The sequence below is a fragment of the Lissotriton helveticus genome, chromosome 1_1 (genome assembly GCF_964261635.1).
Source record: "Lissotriton helveticus chromosome 1_1, aLisHel1.1, whole genome shotgun sequence".
Classification (NCBI taxonomy): domain Eukaryota; kingdom Metazoa; phylum Chordata; class Amphibia; order Caudata; family Salamandridae; genus Lissotriton; species Lissotriton helveticus.
In genome coordinates, this window is record NC_136057.1 from 921,013,374 (window position 1) to 921,020,467 (window position 7,094).

The window sequence follows — 7,094 nt, forward strand, 5'->3', positions numbered from 1 at the left end:
ATCCCAGCAAACCTAGACCTGTGGGGAGGCGTTTGGGGGGAGGTACTGTTGGGAAGTAAGGAAGCGGGTGTTTATCTTACCTCTATACTTCTTTTTGTGTGCCTGCTATGCGTGCTTGATTGGACAGGCGCTCGGGGTCAGACGGGGTTTCATGAGTATAAAAGCTGGTTCCCTGCATTGGACCAGCGATTGGTTTCTTTCCCGGTCCTGCGACCTGGAAGGTTAATGCTAGGTTTTTTTTGGAACTTCCTGTTGTCCTGAAGTTTTCCTGACTTCCGGAAGAGTTATTCCAGAGCACAGAATGCCGGATTTGGACGGAGAAGACTATGCTGGATTCCCTGATCGAGTGGGACATCTCGTGTTTATTTTTCCTTTGGAAAGCGAAGTCCTTGAGGTAGCTTTTTTTTTTAACCTGTGTCCTTTTCTTTTGTGCCTTTTCAGCGCTGTCACAATGGGATCGTTTGTGAAGTGTTGGCAATGGAAATAAACGCGGCTGCGTTTATTGTGTAAATCCACTCCCTCTCATTTTCTTTACTGGATTTCTTCTTCTCCTTGATTTGGAGAATCTAGTGCCCAATGACACTTTGTAGTGGTTACGTACCTATTAGGGGTGCACCCCTTTAGGATTTAGTATTGTAGTGCCCTTTCCTCGTACGTCTGGATTAGGGTTTTTTCCCTTCCGTGTTTTTTTTTTCCTTCTCCAGTGCTAATAAGACTGTATGGATTGACAATAAGTTGTTTCATGATTAACATTCACGTTTTGCGAACAAAGACAATATTCATACCCCTGGATTGTTTGTATGATTGGATACACAAGAGTGACGTGAAGACTTCAATTAGAGACAATACTTCCAAAATTCAGAGGAAGTTTTTGGAGCCTTTGTAGGGGGTAAGAACGTTTACTTGTTACCCAAATTGCTATGCCCAATTGAGTACGTATGAGTTTGGAAATGTGGTGTTAATCTATCTTCTGGTGCCTTTTTAGGTAGTCCTGGGGTTCCAGTTTATACAGTGAGAAGTGTTGCACCACAAGTACCGGTCTGAACAACATCTGGCCCTTTGTTTTATTTTCCTACATTCTTCCGTGGTTCTCATTTCGCCACCGCGGGTATATCTGATAGGCTATGGTGGCAGAACCTGCAGATGAGGAGTGGGACTAATCTCTGCTCCCACAGTATTGGGTGGTTGTGTAGGGGAGCAGGACACCATCAATGCCATATGGAGTTTACGCAAATTAAGCAAGCTATAATAGAGGCACCTGTTCTAAACGCATTCGACCCCAACGCCAAAACCACTTTAACTACTGATGCCAGCATGAAGGGGTTAGGAGCGTCTCTTACACAAAATGTAAATGGACAAGGAAAAATAATAGCCTTTTCATACAGAACTTTAAAGGAAGCAGAACGCAACTTTTCCACTATCGAAAAGGAGGCCATCGCCTGCTATTGGGCTAGAAACCACTTCTAATTCTTCCTATGGGGCATCCCATTTATCCTGAAAACAGACCACAACCCCTTGCTTCCCCTATCTTCTACTAAATGCTTAGGAAACACTACTCCACGCATTTCCAAATGGATACTGGGGCTAAAAGGCTTCAACTACTCCATAATCTACGTACCAGGAAATGAAAATTATGTAGCAGAGTAACTCTCTAGACTTCCACTCACAATGAGAACCCCCAGGCGATTCCCCCTGATGAAACCATTCTTTCAATCGACATTCCTGCAATCAACAAGGAAGAATAGGAGGGAAGCATGGAGGAAGATTCAGTTCTCTCCGAACTGAAGAACACCATTTGCAAAGGCTGGCCGAAAAGTCATCGAGATTTGCCAGAGACCCTAAAATCCTTCTGGGTGGTGAAGGATGAGCTATCAATCATAAATTACCACATCTACCGAGATAGTAGGATCATTCCTCCCCAAAAAATGTATGAGCGCATTATCAAATCGCACACGAAGGGCATCCAGGCAGAAGCATGACAAAGAGCAAAATCAGACAAAGTTATTGGTTTCCAAAAATGGATTCCATGGTAGAGGAGAGGGTTAGAGACTGCCTTTAATGTGGAACCAGCGACAAAACCAAAATTATCCGCAAATCCCCTCTAGTGCCTCTATCCATTCCCAGCAAACCTTAGGACAAGTTAGGCTTGGACATTATTGGTCCACTGAATTTGCTCAACTACTCGCAAAGGTACATGTTTGTACTTATTGATTATCATTCCCACTGGATAGCCACAAAAATGGTAACTAATATCACCACCTCTTCATTAATTGAATTCCTTAGAGACACTTTCTCCAAAGAGGGCATTCCTAGCAAACTAATTACAGACAATGGGGTCCAATTCACTTCCGACGAAATGAAGCAGTTTATGTCTACCTTATCCATATAATCTCAAATCTCCGCTCTACTGCCCAAAAGCCAACTGTCTGGTAGAAAGAGCTAATAGGATGATAGAAGACACCATACAATTGGCTTTAGCATCCCATGAACCAGTGGAAGAAGCCATAGGAAAGTTGTTGTGGTCATATCACATCACACCAAATGCTGTCACTGGAGTTGCTCCTTTTGTCTCTCTTAAAGGGAGTAACCCAGGTTCCAAACTCACACCCAACTGGCTCAATGGAGGGTGTCCGGTCTGGGTGGACAGGAAATCTGTTCTAGGAAAAGTGGATAGGCACCAACTAGGGTACAAATCAAGATACAACCAGAAATGGGGTACAGTCAACAAGAGTTGGCAGGAAGGTCAATGGGTGGTCATTAAGAAGCCTAACATTTCTCGAGCCAGAATTTCCTCATTCTCAAAACCTTTGAGAAGAAGACGTGTTAACAAAAATTCTGTTGAGCTGGATGATGGAAGCACCAGGACCATGGACAATGTAGCAAGCTGTCCCAAAGTACAATACTCAATGTCTTCCAGTGAAGAACACCAGGTCAGATCAACCTCCAACTCACATGACTCCATTGGACCCAGGTCTTGCCGGCCGCCATCCTGGCAAGCAGATTATAAAATGTATCTATAGTATAAATGCTTGACTGTATTACCTTTTTTGTTGATTTTGACTCCTTTTGTTTACTGTAGTATCATTTTTCCCCATATTCAAAGGGAGATGTGTTGTAACTTAGGTTATCTCCCATAGGTCCTCCCTCCTTCCCTCTTCCCCTCTCCTTCCTTCTTTTCCTACCCCTGTCTTTTCCCACTCACTGGTACATTCCACCTGTAGAATGTTAGACGAGAGCTCACCTTAAAACGTTCAGTGAGAGACTGGGAGCTGTTGCTGAAGGATCTACTCTATTAAGCGTCTGCTCTTACCTTACTCCTGTTGGCGTTATTTTAACATTAACATAGGGTGACACCAGCTAAATTCAGGTGACTTGACACATATGATGTGAAAGATGTTTTAATCTCTATTCAACTGCGTCCAGTGTGTTTTAGACAAAATGGTTTACCAGCAACTGTGTTAGAAACTAGAGGTATGCGGTTCCCGGAGATTTGTCACGAGTAGGTGAAACAGCAGAGGATCTGCATTGATGTGAGTGTGACTTCAGGCCACCCTCTCCCCCCAGAGGCACCATAATGCATCATTGCAGAATCATCCATATTATACAAAAATAGGGTGGTAACTGTATATATTTTGTTTGTATTTCTCTGCATTCAAATGATATGTGCCCACTGTGAAGGGACAGGAGTGGTATTGGGGAACACATTTTTATCCCACTGTCCTGAAGAAGAGCCATTTAGGTGAACGGCATGAAACATGTTGACCATTTAGGAGATTAGATTAATTATCAATCTTGTATCCTAAAGAAACCCCCCTACCTTTTTTAACCATATCGACTACAGGTTGGAATAAATTAATGAACACCTACTAGGCAGGTATTTTTAGTGACGCACCGTCAACCCCAACTTCCCTTTTCCTTCAAAAACAACACCACTTTTTAAACATTGTTAAACCAGTAAGTGCTACCCAGAAAGTCGTAGGTCGCAACACGCCCCATTCCACAGTGTAACGGGATGGACCAGATGATAAAGCATGCCACCAAGGGGTAATCCCTGGTGGGTGTGGGTTTTATAAGAAAACCCTTTGTTTTTCTTTCACGGAGAGCAGTTTGTACAAAACTGAACTGAGTTTTCATTGTTTTTTTTTTTTTTAATATTAGAAACTGAAGCACAAAAGTGTAAATCCTGACACTTATTAGGGTGACCAACCGTCTGTAAATTTCACGGACCGTCCGTAAATTGGACCTAATGTCCGTTGTCCGTAAGGATCCCTTTTACAGACGCCTTTTGTCCATAATTTTGTGCCTTTCAGGCAACAGAGCTGTTCCCCTGCAAAAGGCCTCAGCTCCCTGATGGGGCCGCCTTACATTCCTCTGAGCACAAGAGCAGCCCCACCGGCCCATTGTCATTCTGTGTGGGGCTGATTGCCACATACAGAATGACAATGGGTTAGTCTGGGCTGGCACAGCATGGTGATGGCCTCCTTCAGTCTCGGTCCAGGGCAGGGCATTTTGTCACATGGAAGTGCATAAAGTAAATGCCCATGCTGCTGCTAGGTGAGAATCCAGTTAATCAAAGGAAGGCGGTGAAAGAAGTTCAAAGGAAAGGATTATAGCTCTGTCAGTCTCATCATTTTAGAACGGACGCAATTTCAATATTATATTCAAGGAAGCCATGGTTGCTGCTTTTTTATTTTATGCAACTAACAACCATTGGCAATGCCAATAGTTCTGGCTTGTTGTAGGTGTAACATTACTTGTTCTAGGTGTAACGTTACTTGTTGTATTATATATATGGATGCAATGACAGAAGCAACAAAAATACCAGTCGGGCGGCACACTATGCTTAGCACAGATTTTTAGCTTATGTGCTTTAAGCCATGGCCTTAATTACATTGAACACCCTTTTGGAGAGACCCCCCTAGTTTTTTCATCCTACTTAAAGCTCTAGAAACAACTCCATGTCACAGCCGCCCCACGTCCAGGCACTGTGCATCATGCATGACTCATGCCTTCCACTTTTTCAGATTGCCTATTGTTGGACAGGCCACATGAAGGGCTCGCTCCCTCCCCGCAGGACAGGGCCCGGGCCACCGTCAGCACCATTGCCCGGCCCAGCCGCCATCTTGGACACGGCACCACGCGGCCGCGCGGCCTCAGCCCGACCCCAACCCCGGGCCTGGCCAGGCCCCGACATCCCGGCACCACCCTCCACCCAGGAGGTGAACGGACCACTTGGCAGGTCAATGGGAGTACGAAGGGTCGATGGCTCTCCCCCGCCAGGTGCCGAGCACCCCCAGACTCCTCGGGCGCTGGCTCCACCCCCCTGCTGGGTGTCTGGACTCCCTCATCCCAGACCTCCCGACCTCCGAGAGCGAGGGTCCGGACATCAAAGGGCGCCAGACCTATAACTGAGGCAGCCCCAGGACAGGAAGGCAGTTGTATCCTGGAGTCGAGGGACACCGAGAAGAACTCATCCTTGACGGACTGTTGGCGCTGCCGCAGCCCTGCCTTGTGAACTATTGTCCTGCCTGCTGGCGCTGCCGCGGCTCTGCAACCTTCATCCTCGTGGGACCTGCTGGCGCTGCCGCGGCCCTCTGCAACCTTCATCCTCGTTGGGACCTGCTGGCGCTGCCGCGGCCCGTAGTAACCTCCATCCTCGTGGGACCTGCTGGCGCTGCCGCGGCCCGTTGCAACCTGCCTTCTCCTGGGACCTGCTGGCGCTGCCGCGGCCCGTTGTAACCTTCATCCTCGTTGGGACCTGCTGGCGCTGCCGCGGCCCGTTGCCACCTACGACCTCTTCGGGACCTGCCGGCGCTGCCGCGGTCCGACCCATCCGAACACCGAGCTCGAGGATTGTGAGCTATCACCGTTACACCTCAGTACCCGTAGGTACCAAGACTGTCCCGCTACCCCCTTCCCTTACTAGAGACTAGAATTGAGAGGATCATCGTGTCCTGATCGCCTTGTATCGCACCACTCTACTACCAGAAGTGCCTATAAAAGGTGTTACCCTGATCTTTGTGTGGTGTCCATCTGTGGGGGGGAAGTTACCTGTCTGTGCGATCACTGTGCTCGGCCGACCCTCCAGGTCTCCGTCTAACATTGGTGGCTAGCGGCGCGATCCGAACCAACGCGTACCGTACAGACAGTAACTCACCCTACGACTAAAACCACAATGACGACCAAAGAGAGCGGATCGGCGGAGAAGTTCCAGATGGAAAAGCTGGAAGAATACAACCACCGAGAGCTCAAACAATTTTGCATGGACTTAGGCATTGCTACCACCGGGCTAAGCACAAAAGAAGACTTCAAAAACGCCCTAGAGGCCTGGGCAGAGACAAATACCGCAACCCCCCGGGACCCCGCAGCCCCGGAAGTCAACACCACCCGGACGGAGGAACGGAGAACAGGCCCTTCCCGTGAAGAGATCCAAGAGCGGGAAAAAAATAGATTACACGAGTTAGACTTGGCACGACTCAGATTAGACGGAGAATTGAAACTGGCGGAACAAAAAATAAACTTAGAACACTTACGGCTCAGAGAAGAGCGAGAGGAAAAACAGAGACAGAGAGACCTCGAAGAAAAAAGACTGGCATACGAGCACGAGTGCAAACTAGCGGAGATAGAAATACGCAAACTGAACAAAAACCTAGGGGTGCCCGAGCAACCGCACTCCCCGGGTCCTACCGAGCAGAAGGTCCACATCCCCAAGGATGTGGTCCGAGAATATCACCGGAATGACGACATACAGCAGTGGTTCAAGGCCTATGAGATTGCCATGACCGCCCACCGGGTCGCTCGAAGTGACTGGGGAGCCGGTCTATGGGGGAGATTCGTCAACGAGGGTCGTGATGCCCTGCTGCAGCTTCCGGACCATCAAATGACGTCCTATGACCACATGAAGGCCGCCCTCCTCAGTCGATATGGGCTTACACCCGAAATGTACCGCCAGAGGTTCCGCAACTGCACCCGGATCCCAGGTACGACGTGGTTGGAATACGTGAACTATTTCAGCCGAGCCTTCGAGGGGTGGATCAAGGGTAACAACGTAACCACTTACGAACAACTCTTCAATATCATTGTGTGGGAACACC